This window comes from Bombus vosnesenskii, unplaced genomic scaffold, assembly GCF_011952255.1.
Source record: "Bombus vosnesenskii isolate JDL3184/JDL3185 unplaced genomic scaffold, Bvos_JDL3184-5_v1.1 scf7180000013314, whole genome shotgun sequence".
Taxonomy (NCBI): Eukaryota; Metazoa; Arthropoda; class Insecta; order Hymenoptera; family Apidae; genus Bombus; species Bombus vosnesenskii.
Genome location: NW_022882960.1, coordinates 414733 through 427185, shown reverse-complemented (window position 1 = coordinate 427185; position 12453 = coordinate 414733). Strand labels below are relative to the sequence as shown.

The 12453-nt window shown below is 44.7% G+C and overlaps 1 protein-coding gene across 4 annotated transcripts in view; it reads left to right on the top strand.

Annotated features, from left to right (window-relative positions):
- LOC117235193 (3-phosphoinositide-dependent protein kinase 1) overlaps positions 1–12453 on the top strand; it is a 407170-nt gene that overhangs the window by 65337 nt on the left and 329380 nt on the right. The window lies entirely within an intron of this gene.

Sequence of the window (12453 nt, the reverse complement as noted above, 5' to 3'; positions counted from 1 at the left end):
AATTATGGTTGTTTTAAATTATACGCGGTGAAAATTATACACTGAACCTTAACACGTAATTGAAGGTAAGGAAATTCTCCTTCGGAGAATTCCGGCGCAAACACGCGGAGGTATGTAGTTGAACCCGTTTCTGCATGCGGTTCGTGTGCAGAATAGGTAGAGTTATCTCGCGTCATCTAAATACCGATATTCAAGGCACTTTGGAATTCTCACTTTTCCTTTACCTCTGTTCTATCCTGACGAATTAACTCAAATTATCTAACAAGTACAAACATCTGCGTGTAATTGTTCCGCTTACTGATTCATTACGCGACAAATGTGTCACACAAAATTTTCTAGTGGTCAAGATATTTTAAGACAAGGATCGTTTATTATACAGATTGCTACTGTCTGGTTTCCTTTAGTATGATTTTCATATATTTCGTTTGGTTTTGAATGGTCACGTTGCTTCGATAATACGTTCCGATTTCACGAATAAATCCTGCATCCAATTTCTGTAAACCAGGGACCACGACCTGTCCCTTTTGCCTTACGGAGAACGATCGGGGAGGTCGTGACAGAATTCAAACAAATCTTGTCCATCACTAACCGTACGAAACGAATTTCTGGACCCTGTCGGGAGATCAGGGCTCCGTCGTCGATCTCTGTGCTCGAATCAAGAAACAGTCAGTGACGTGCTACTGTGACAGAGTAGGTAGTACGTTTCCGGCGACGTGATTCCCTCTCGGACGACAGATTCACTTTTTCTTCGGACGTGAGCGAAATCCAGTCGCTTTCTTACCTTTATCGCTGATAGTCCTAATGTTTTCTCGAGAAAGAATGATAACGGCGGAGAAATCGAACTTTCTGCTGATTTCTGAAAAATTATTCTACTACTATTTCCGCATTGTCGTTCCACCATCAATTTTTGATGCGATGTTGTGCTATTTCCTTCGTCGGCAACAACGGTATCTCTTAATATTCCACGTATCACTTGTTCTTCGAAACTACAATAAAATCGATAAACGTATTTTTTCATTTCCTTGACATTTTTGCAACGTTTCCGACAACATTTTTGCCGCTGCTGCCTGCTTGTTCTCTGTATTCTTAATCTTCTTACGTGCTGATTCGCACGACGTAACCGGCACACTCGAAAAGGAGTCGATACGTGAGTCCGATAATTCGGCTACTTCAACGAGAAGATCCTTTCAGATCCAAATTCTTTTCCGGATCCAAGCGAGCCTTTTACGGCAAACCAGTGTAATTAAGGACACGAAGAAACCGGTGACTCCCATATCCTGGAAATCGGACTACACAAAGTCAAACCAGCCCGGTTAAACTTCAGGTATCTTGATCAACCTGTAAATACTTGTCGGTTCTCTCTGCCGCAAGTTTTCTTCTTTTTGTCGAGCAATGTTGCAACGTGAGGCGTCGGGAGTTTTTGTCGAAGTGAAAGCAGTTACAGTGTTGCAAAGAATGTGGTCGTCGAAGACTAATGTTTCGTGGTAGTTTTGGGGCGGGGTAATTTCCTTAACATAATTTCTGTCGACGCTGCGAACATGCACGTGGCAACAGCCTTAAAGTACGAAGGTTCACTTTACTGAACGACTTTTGGACGGGTAAACTTTTCATAACTACAAAGTAAGTCTTCTAGTCGTAAAAATAAGTGTACTGTGAGCTGGTTTAACGGTGTCTTAAACAGCGACTAACGCACAAATTCTTTTGAATTCCGTATACTATGTCGTGTGCGCGATGAACTCTCTGGAAAATAGAATCGCGTTTCTATCGTCTTCTCCGCTTCGCTACATGCGAAATGGTCGATTATAAAGTTTATACCTGAGAACGGATTACGACTATGTTTTCTCTTTTTATTTTTCGTAGGAGCAAACAAATTTCAAAGTTTAACTCCTGTAAAATGTTATTTCAATCGAGTCGATTATTTTACATATTTGAACCGTTTATTGTATATCACGAATCAACGGTTAGTCGAAATGATCAGGTAAATAAACCCGAGTAAATCGATACGCACAGATCGTTGCAAAGTGAACATCGAGTTCTGCCTAAATATTCACCGACATGGCGGCTCGAGTCAACAAATATCGACAGAAGTTCATTTTAACGATTAATCCGATTAATGTTATTTACCAGATAACGCGATACATTAGGATATAGGTATCCCATTAAATCTTCTCGTGCGAACGGCGGAACGAGTTCAAATTACTTCAAATAGAATCTCCCCACCGATCTCACCACGAACCCTGTTTGTTTCATTAAAATTCTCTTGAAAACAATTTTCTAAAACGTCTGGTATTCCATTAGCCGTCATTACGATTAACTAGATTACATTAACTCTACGACTTATTCCATTCATTTGCATCGAGATTCTCTTGCTGGAAAGCCAACCGCGCCTTTTCTAATCCTTTAGCTTGAAGTTTCTTCGGCTTTCCGCGCGAGAAAGCGAGCTGATTCGAGCGTGTGTCAAGGTGTGTGGAGTGGGCGGTTGACACGAGCAGTCCCTGAAGTGGAGAAAGAAGAGAATTGACCAGCGAGGCGGAAGGAGGGCTTGGAAGGTAGCATTAAAGTTCCAGGCGGTGTGCTCGGCCGATTCTCGCATCCACCTCGGCTCGCCGCGCCGCGCCGCGTGCCATCGCTTCGCTCTGATATCCATATGCAGTAGCCCGAGGAAATAAGCTCGCTCGTAAATAAGAAAAGTTCTTGCGTCTCTGTGGTTGTTCCGGTCTCCCTTTCCTCTTCGTCTCTCTCTTTCCTTCGGTTCTGTCTCCTCCTCGGGGCTGTTCGCCGGCTTTCTCGGCGCGTGGCTTCCGAGATATCGAGTGATTTGTTGCGATTCGCTCTCTTTTTCGCCGGGACACTCGCAAGAGAACCGGCCACCCCCGTTCGCCACGCGATACACCGATAATTTCGGTGCTTTAGGCACGGTAATGGCGCCGCCACGCAATGCCGTCGATCTGCCACCCCTCCTCACTTGCAATATTATTATTTCCAGCGGAATAATATATAAACGCTGGTTGTTGCGTGTCTGCCAGTCGAAAGGGAATAGTCGTGGGCAATGTCTGAACCAGAACGAGAAAAGCGTGTGATTTTTACGCAGAAATGGCAGGTAGTTAAACTTTCGGTTGCTCGATATGAAACTGTGAATTTCGATATTTCAGGGAACCGTCCGCGTTTTTCACGCGACTCTTTTTTTAGCAGACTTATTTTTATTTAGGAGACTGGCTTTTGCAGACATTTTTATGTGTGCATTTTTTTTAGTTACTATCGCGCGGCTGGATGAATTTCGATATCGACGATAAGATTCGAAATTTCGAATGTTGAAAAATAACAAATGCGCGAATAAATTATCGGGTAAAAACAGCGTAAGGTTCCAAGGTTCCATATCGTCGTCGTCTATCCTAATTCAAAGTTAATCCAGAATCACCTCTTCGAAAATCTGCACATTGCCATCGAAATCGAACTATCCCTAATAGCCTTCGTCAATCACTTCGAGAGTTTCACCTTAAACGTAACGCGCGTTCCATCAAACAAACGTTACGGCGAGCGCGGACGTAACGGACAACAGGGCGAGTTGACGAGTCTGGACATCCTATAACCGACAATCCGGCACTTTGCGCACCTTCGTTGGCGGCCGTCAGTTCGAGGGAAATTTAAGAGCGTCGCGTCTCGCGATCGCTCAGCCGATTGATTTACACGGCGCAGTATTTTACCAGCGCGCGGCTATTTTGAAAATGTTCGGCTATACCGCTGCGTAGTTTTTCAGAATCGTCGTCACGCTTTCGTCGCCTTTTCCGCCATTCCTTAACGAAATTCTTTCGTGTTGGAAGATTTATAATCGATTAACCGTAGGGAACTGCGAAACTGGGTGAAGGATAACGAGAATTTTCGACAACGTTCGGTAGAAGCGCGATATATCCCTTGAATATTCGTCTATATAACCTCTTAGATGTTATCTGTAAGAAGGAAACTGTTCGTAGCAAATGGACTTTTATTGCTATTACTGGAAAACAAAGTTGTATTCCTTTTATAAACCCACAAACTTTTATCAAAATTAGCGTCGGGTACTTCCCGCATATTCGCCAGCAGTTATTTCCCCCCCGTTATTGAAGATACAAGAAAGTTACGTTCCCTCGAAAGAGGAGACACGGAGCAATACTATAAAAGCATATAGGCGGGCATCGACTGCCGTATCGCTGTTATAAATCATATGAAATGCGTCCATGAATTAAATATTTTCACGTACGTTCACAACGCATTTTTGTACGAATTCGTTCCACACTTTATCGACGTTGAGATAAACTTTTACGCGTCCCTGCGCTAAACGGCCATCGAGGAAACCGAGAAACGTTTCTTTAACTACATGCTGTCCATTCGAATAAGAAGCATTGTTCGTAAAGCAACGATGTTGGATTTTCTTTAATTAAACTCTGACGACACATCGGTATATTCCAACACGCGATAATAAAAGGATAACCGAAAACCAAGGGATTTGGAGGGATTTTTCAAAGTACCTAAACGAGCAAACATCAACGCGAAAGACTACCGAATCACCCCTGTCGAAGGACACGTTGAAGATGTTAACGAGATTGCCCCTTGAAGGCGCGTAACGTAGCTCGATACCGATACTACGTATGATCGAATCCGATTTGGACGAGTGTCGACCAAATAAAAGTCGACTAATCGATCGAGCCAATCCGTAAAACGCGATACATTGGTGTTAATCCAGCGAAGAATCCTCTTCTAGCTACAAGCTATTCTCTGTTCGTTAATGGAATTCTCGTAGGACGTGGCCCTACGTGGTTCGCCAAGTGTCGAGCAGCTAACGTGGTCGTGGAAAAAGGAGGTCGAAAGTGCTGGGCTACGGTAGAGGGGAAGAGGGACAGAGAAACAAAGAAGTTGGCAGAGGGAATACGTTTCACGTTTCTTATCCCGTGAAATCTTGTGAATGATTGCCGGTGATTTACCGGAGCCCGACTGATATCTCTCAAATCTCGAAAGTTATGGCGCTGCCGTGGTGTTCGCAGCATTTCGCGAAAAGTCGACACCGGATTCTCGCCGCGCCTGTGTTCCAAGAGATTCGTCGGCTGGAAAAAAGTTTTGGCGGTACCGTCTGTCTGCTCAGTTCGTTCCAACGATTCCCCCCTTTCCATTCGTCCATTACACGGAATGATATTTTCGAAGTCCTGGCGCTTCTTCGACGTGAGAGAAGAGGGTTGGATGTTGCTTTTCTTCCCTCCATCCTCTTATGATATGGTGTCATTCGGTAATTCAAAAAGCAGACGCGATGTACGTATAGATATGTATAACATAGATACAGTTGTTAACAGAATTTGAAAATTGATCCGGTACATGGTGTGTCGAATCGCAACTCGGTCTCCCGAATAAAAATCGGGGATCTTGATCGGGGGTGGAGCGATTTATAACCGTGACACCCTAGCCGGCGGGAATTCGCGTGGCGAAAGAATTCAAGAAATAACTCCCTTTGTGGGTACGCGCAGAGGGAGCTGCCGAGTCAGGAATTCGAAAGGACTGGTACTTTCGAAAAGGCTGGTGGCGACGCCGGAAACGCGGAACAGAGACGTTGGGTGGGTGATCCTGGAAGTCTTTGCTCTGAGTTTCGACCAAGGAAGAAGAGAGGAGACGTGATGCTGATGCGACGCGACGCGACGCAGCGCGGCACGGCGTCCAGAGTGGCTCTGGCCCGGATCTATATATAAAATAATCCCCAGAAATGGAGGGAATAAATCACTCGAGTCGTGAGAGGCATTCCTGATCAGATAGGGGTCGGAAACGGGATAAAAACGTTCTGTCTCCTTTTGGATCGCAAGGAACTTTGCTCTGACCGTTCGCCACCCTCTCCCTCTGCCACCCTTCGGGCTTTTCATGCGGCACCACCGCATCCAGCATTCGCCCTTTGTGCCCATTGGCAGCACTCCATTATTCGACCACGTCAATTACAGCCTGCGCGCCTAACGACTGAAGAATTCGACGTGCCGCCGCCGCCGCGAGACACGGGGCCCTTACGTTCCTCCCTCTTTCTCCGTCTCTCTTCCTGTTCTCCTGTCGGACAGTCGAGTACGCTCTCGAGCGGAGCGCCAACCTATTGGGAATTGATAGGCGGAAGGGTGAGTTTCGAATCGACGGAGTCGAAGACCACCGAGTCGAGATCCTCGAATATGTTTCCCGACTGGACGCTCATTTCATCCCCCGAATCGGTTCCGTCCAACCTTCTCTCGTTCTTTTCATTTTGTCTTAGGTAAATATTTAGCTCGACTCGATCGAACGTGTTCCTAAATATTTGAATTCTCCGCGTCACGAGCTTCTTTCCAGGACACAGACGGATTAGAAGCGATAAGGACGATTTGCGTATATAGAATTATTTTCATGTTTGGGAGAATTGTAGTTTGGGGGAGTCGTGGTACGATTTGGATATACGAAGTCGAGAGAACTACCAAATATAGGAAGTTCTTTTTCCCGGAGAAGAAAATGTTTCGAAGGTCTTATATCAACCGTGTCAAGCCCCGATCCTCAACTTAAACATTGTCACGATAACCCAATATTCGAACCATTCGTCACTGTACCAATCTACCCTAAGAATCTTCCATCTATTCCTAACGTTATCTCTGACGCACAATAATACCAAAGCCAAAATCGCAATCGTAGCGAAACAACGTATAAACAAGGAAGCATCGTGTCGGGAGCTTTTAAGACGCGAGATCTAGACGAGCTTCAATGTGTGACATGCAAATAATCAAAGCTTGATGAATATCCCTGACAGAGTAATGAGTTTTCCTAGGGACGCAGCATCAGGAAGGACTCCGGGAGCAGCCACCCCTAGGCGCGAGAAGTCGCAAGACTCGGCGCTGAGGGAGCGAGATAATTCCAACATTTTTCATTTCGACGCTCACGCGCCATTCGTTTGATCTCGGCCGCCTAATGAAGCCGATCGACTCTGTGGATTTTTGATCTTAATTCGACGAAGATTGCGACTCCTGATTTTACGCGTTCGAATTAAACATCGTTGCGCCGTTTCAGCCAACTTTCGACTTTTTTCCCTCGACCTACATTTCTCTCATTTCCGACGTATGCTCGCCAAGGAATAGAAGGGTCGGCAAAAGACAGGCCCCGATCAATTTTTCAAGAGAAATCGCCTGGCAGTGGCGGGGGAGGTGTGGACGAGTCTAACAATAATTGATTAAGAGATGCGAGGGCACGGATAGGGAACCAGGCTACCTTCGTTATTTTTTCTTCGACGCTCGATAGCGACCTCTTTCCTTCTCCCTTTTCTTCTTGACGTTACCCTCCTCTCATTATCTATGGACTCGTTTATGAGTCGCGAAATTTTCATTACGACGAGAGTGCTAGAGTAAACTTGGAAAGTTCTACGCGGAGAAACACTCGCTGATTCTATGATTAATTAATATTAGAAGGATCAGTCGAGTGACGTCGAACGTTAAATTTTTGTAAATGTTCCTGGATTTGTCCTAGAATTCTTGGAAATCTTTGAAGACCAAGATGAAGAGTCGTTATTTCGTCAAGGATGATACTCTTATACGTATCCATATATATCAACTTAGAGTGGCTACGAAATTATAGCGTGTACGCTATCAATGATTAGAGCCAAGCGTATTAATATATACAAACTGTTGATGATAATTCAATTTGTTTTTCTACAAAATAAATTTTACATTTGTATTTTACGCAAAAAGGTTTGCGTTTTTCGTATCGCGCACGGAATACGGTGTATGATATAAATATAGAAAAGATTAAAAGTACCCTTTGCACGAATGCCATTCCGCCCATAACGACCCAGACGAAAGAAGAGTAGCACGATTTCACTGGCGTTTGAAACAACGTAGGAACCGTGAAACCGAATGGAGCACCTCTCCTGTTTCGCTCGTTTATCCGTTTCACTGGTACGTCCGCCTCTCTATTTTCTTTTCTGGACGTCTCTCGCGTCACGAGGCCCTGATTGATGCGTCGAAAGTCCCCGTAAAAAGGCCGCTGCGTGAGAAGTAAACGTTCGCGAGCAGTCGTATATACATCCTTCGTATATATCCGTGAGTCGTTAAGTAGAAATTTGCTCTCGAGTGGCATCAGAGGCGTGACATCTCCAGCGCGTGGAAAAAGGTTGTGGCGGCGCCCATTATAGGAGCAAGCTGGCGGATACGCTACTCCATATGTCGCTACCAATATCGGCCGGCCATCGATCATTTCGAACTTCTTCTCTGAGTACCACCCATTCGAGGCCACCGATTTGGGACGGTATGTAGTCGCAACGATGCATGTCTGGTCGATCTCCTTGTTTTTGTATTTTTTCTCTTTCTTTCCTCCGTTTTTTGTTTCTTGCTCATCGACGAAAGTTTCGGAGAAAAAAGCCAAGGGATCCGCAAATGGATCGTTCGTTCGTGCAGGCGTTTCGAATCGTCGAGGCGGTGACTTTTTCTTTTTTGCCAGTGAAAGAGCGCTTTCACGTAAATTAATCGAAACGCCGCGAAATGTGAAGAGCGATGCAAATTCTCGTGCTCTATCGCTTTTCTTCTTCTGTAGGTAGCTACCCTTTTCAGAGATAGGCGTATAAATAAAAAAAAAAAAAAAGGAGAAGGACGAAAAAAAACATACGATAACCACGTATATGTGAGTTTCGACGCGGTCGCCCGTGGATGTAGCAGAACGCGCGCGTAATTCCGCCGCGGTCGTGATAAATAGACTGGAGGTTACATCGACCAGCTTCGAACATCGTAACAAGGTATCGCGCGCTTCTTCCAACGTTGTCGATCCGAGAAGGAGGAAAGATCGTTCCCGTTGTACGCTGATCGTGTTTACTCTGCGCCGTCGGTATATATCGAAGGTCTCTCCGCGGTTGGAATGCTGATCGCTTCTCCTCGAGTCGTCTATCTGACCTGCGTACGTTCGGGCACGCACGTCTGATTTATGCGTTGTCGCGGTAAATTTATGGGTTCGCGGACGAACGAAGTTATGAGAAGGAGGATCGTCGCTGCGTGTCCCTAGGAAGCGGCAGAAACGCGAGGAAAAGTCGAAAAGTCATCGGTTGCACAGGGGGGAGAGGTCAGGCCGTTTAGTATGCGCTCCCATGCTCCCAGCATTTCCATTAACTCCATGGCTGACTGGTTGCTTGGCTGGTTGGCTGGCTGACTGGATGTATCGTGGGATACGAGTATAAAGGATGTTCGTAAGGGATGCCTTCTTCTGTCTTGTTCGCCACATTATCGCGTTACGTGTTACACGGCCGTTAAGGTAACGACTTGGACAAACTTAATGCCATTTTCGTAATTCTTCTTCCGGGTACGTGCGCTATTGCTTCGGTCTTGGATTACTGAACGAATCGTAATCGTAGATGAAGCTGAATGAGGATCGAATTTAGATAATCCAGACGTTGTCCGTTCTTTGTAGAATCACGAATTAGAAATACAATTTTCTCCAATCCTTCTGCAGATCTTACTCGAGTAATTAACCTTTGGTAGAAACTAGAAGAAACAGTACCGGTGCTTCGTTAAACTTGCGGTACAAACTACATCGTGTATAGAGATTTCAAGGGCATAAAATCAGCAACGTGTGCGAGGACATCCGTAAAGAAGGCGGAATGCACGGGCATCGGATGAAGTCGTAAAGCAGGACGAGGGTAAAAGACCTGGAAGCAGGAGAAGCGAGTCTATAACGTAGGATCGTCGCGCGCCTACCCTTGGTCGGAGGTGTGGAAACGACCCGAAGTCGTTTTCCCGTCGGGTCTCCGTGTCGTTGGGAACACACGATCCTGTATACCATACAGGAGACCGCCATTTCACGTATGCGCACACGTTAGGGTGTTGCCGAGACGTTGTGAAGATTCATGACGCTCGGAGAAAGTTCGAGGGGACCAAGTAAATGGAAAAAATCCATTACGCGGTTTTATTCAGTCCGCGACACGATATCGAACTACCACTTTTTAATTATATTTCTGGCAGCATGCGGACGCGCATTCTGTCTCTCCCCATGGGAGTCCTTCAATGGGAATTTTTACTTCTGTAATCGGGACCGTTCGCTGAAATGCGCGACCACTTTCGTTATTATCCAGATCATTCTCCCTGTCGGATTCGCTGAATCTAATTATATGCTGGTCCAAGTGCTTTTTTTCATTTTCGTTCTTTTAGCTTGGAGCGCACACAGATTAAATTCAGTGGGAAATTGTAGCGATCAAATTTATCGAGATTTCAATATCGAAGCAGGTTTGATAACTAATAATAAAAATCTCGCGACCACTGGTTGGAGAACTAAAAATTTACAAATTATTTTCTGTCACGAACTCGACATTGATCCATCTACCAAAAATATATTTCATTCTTTGTATAAAATCGATGCTGAAAAGTTTAAAGCGTTCCTTCGGAGCTTTAATGGTTTCCCCACTCATCAATTACTCACGCACTCGCAACCGTCTCGCGCAAAAAGAAACAACTATTTTTCATCAACGGTTAATTGCCAAGAATGACGTAAGAGGACAACGGAAGAACGATTTATCTTCTCCCCCGCGTCGCGACACGATTATGCAGGACGAAACGGCTTCGACATTTTCGTTGCGGGTTAAGAGGTGGTAGAGAGCCATGTTCGCTCAACGAGGCAGAAGGAAAACGAAAGCTCGCGTTGAAAGCAAGAACGAGGTCGGCGGTTACGAGCGTCGGGAGACGTTCTTTGGGAAATCGTGCCTTTCGAGTGGTTCGATGAATTTGTTTTCCCGCCATTCTCTTCCCTCTCTTCCGTACTTCACTCATTACGATTACACTCAACTTACTTCTCTTTGCCGCTATGAAAGCCAAAGGTTTCCCGTCGATCGTCCTTCGATGTTCTGCAGTTTCGCGAGGTTTGAACGAAAAAGTTGATCGACGAGTTTAATGACAACCTGCTATTAGTTAGTCGTGACAGATAAGCGACGTACAAGCGAATATTTGATCTTCTCTCGTGATTTTTTCGTCTCGTGCACGAAGTGCCAAGAAAATTTAGCTAAGGTTAACTGTTAAGTTTTGAATTTATATAATCGATATTTCGTGAATTAGATGCAGTTCCTATCTATTGTCTCTCCGCACGAATATCCATTTAGTTCGGCTTAAAAGCATTGACGAGAATGTTGAGAATTGTGGATCTTAATTGCCGAAATAAAAGTAAAGGAACACTAAGGTTTCACTTAGAATTCATATTAAAATAGTTTTAGATTTATTTAATAAACGATTTCCAGGATCTTCGTCGATATACATTTGCACGCGTCTCGGCATTCTCTTTGTCTCACCATCTTTTATATCACACTGCCGACGGAACAGTTACATTCATCTGTTTTTCCAGACGCTGTGCACACACATACTTCCATACATTCATATTCACATACGTGTGTCACTACCACGCGGCTAATCTAGTCTAGCACACAAAATTATACATATCTCAATAGAGAACATGGGCCAAATTTTTCTCAAAACAATGGCGTATAACTCGGAGAAACAAGGAATTTCGGACAGTCAGGAACGAAAGGATGATTTGTAGCGAAACCAACGTAAAACGTAATACGTGAGCGAACGCGTGCACCGACATACGATCTTTCACAGAGATCAAATATTTTCGTAATTAGCCCTCTCCCAGTCACGCATCGGCCCCCTTCCTCGCCCTCGTCCATCCTGTGCTATCATTGGAATTGATTTAATAAAGAGCCACCTTGCGTCCATTTCTGCGATCACGTGCAAATTGGATGGATGGTTATTGCAGCCCTTCGATTTCGAGTTGTACGTTTTCGAAATACGATTGGATATTAATAAAATAACTGCGATACGGTCATCCAACGACGATCGGCGAAATTAATCGCGGGCCTATTGTGTACCGTCCTTTGTCCACGTTCTCGTAACGTGTCCCCGTTGCTTCGTTTATAGACTCTGCCTGCGCAAGATAAATAATCTGTAAAATTGATACAAACAGCGTTTACGCTGTCCTCCACTTTCAGTGCTTTCGTTAACTTTGCGTTATCACGAAAATCAAGATCGCGAGTACGTAATCTATATATAATAATCTAGGGATAGAAACAAGTAGTTAGGTATATAATAATTCGACCTTGTACAGTGGCTACTATATTAAAATTCTTCTGCTTAATCATAGAATGATTACGATCGTTTAGATTCATCAGAATTATAATCGGAGAATGTACATTAAAAATGTACCTGTCGCGTTTTTCTTCTGTGATCGTTACACTGTAGATCTTCTAAAAGATACGTTATCTGAATTATCGTGCGCGCCAAATGGAAGTCTCAAGTATGCAGGGACCATTTTTTATTGTTTTCCGAGTCGCCAGTTCAACAGCCCTTCGATAGCCACGTGCCACGACACATCCTGCATTTTAGAAGGGAAATTCGCTGGACGTGTTTCGACATACTCGTAGGATGTTCGATCGGCACAACAAGTGCCTCTTCCTTTTTCCTGCTCTCCTCG